The sequence below is a fragment of the Egretta garzetta genome, unplaced genomic scaffold (genome assembly GCF_000687185.1).
Source record: "Egretta garzetta isolate BGI_Z169 unplaced genomic scaffold, ASM68718v1 scaffold130, whole genome shotgun sequence".
NCBI lineage: Eukaryota > Metazoa > Chordata > Aves > Pelecaniformes > Ardeidae > Egretta > Egretta garzetta.
In genome coordinates, this window is record NW_009258284.1 from 412,504 (window position 1) to 413,374 (window position 871).

Sequence of the window (871 nt, forward strand, 5' to 3'; positions counted from 1 at the left end):
GAACCTGACTCAACAGTATGTTTTAGTTCTTCATTTCCATACAGTTCAGACAACCTGGCATGCCTGGAAGCACTGGGATACTGTGAGCACGTTTTTTCCTTTCCATCTTATGCAAGATGCATCCCAGTCTGCTGTTGTTGTCATCCCATCTTAAGCTTATGGACTGGAGAGTCAAATAAAGTTCGTAAGAACAAGCGAGATCCTGAGTGCGAAAGGAACCCAAATTCCAAAGCTTTTGAAGTTTCTCCACCACTAATGATGTCCCCAGCGATAGTTAATCTTAAAGTAGTGCCCTGCTACTGCCTGACAAGCTTGTTGCCATGGTGTCTGTCTCTCTCTGTATAACTGGCACGTACAGCATAAAATCCTCTCTTTCTTTAATAGAGCAAATTACTTCACTTGTTCCTGTTGGCCACTCATTAACTCCTTCCTCTGTCTTTGAAATCTTGGATGCAGCTCTTACCTGAAGCACAGGCCCCCAGCAGCACAGCATCACCTGCCTGTGTGGGCGAGAGGGCTTAGCCAGTGCGGGTCTTGGGGAGGGTTGTGTGGGAAGAGAAAGAGCAGGTAGGCAGAAAATAATCCATAGGAACAGATCTGAGAGATGGACTAAAGAAGCACCTGCACAAACGCTGGGATAACAGCCAGGAAGGAGCTGAATGGATCAGCTTTTCATCCATGCAGGAGCTGAACAATGTCAGGAACTGGAGAAAATGGTTTATTCTTTGTCTCCTGCTGCTTTCAGGGAAGAAGGCATGTGGGCTCTCTTCATAATACACAGGGATGACTTAGAAAAACAAATGCTCTTCTTTTATTTGGAAAACTCTCCAAACAATGCTGGTTTTGCCTGTTTCCTCACCTCTAAATGTGC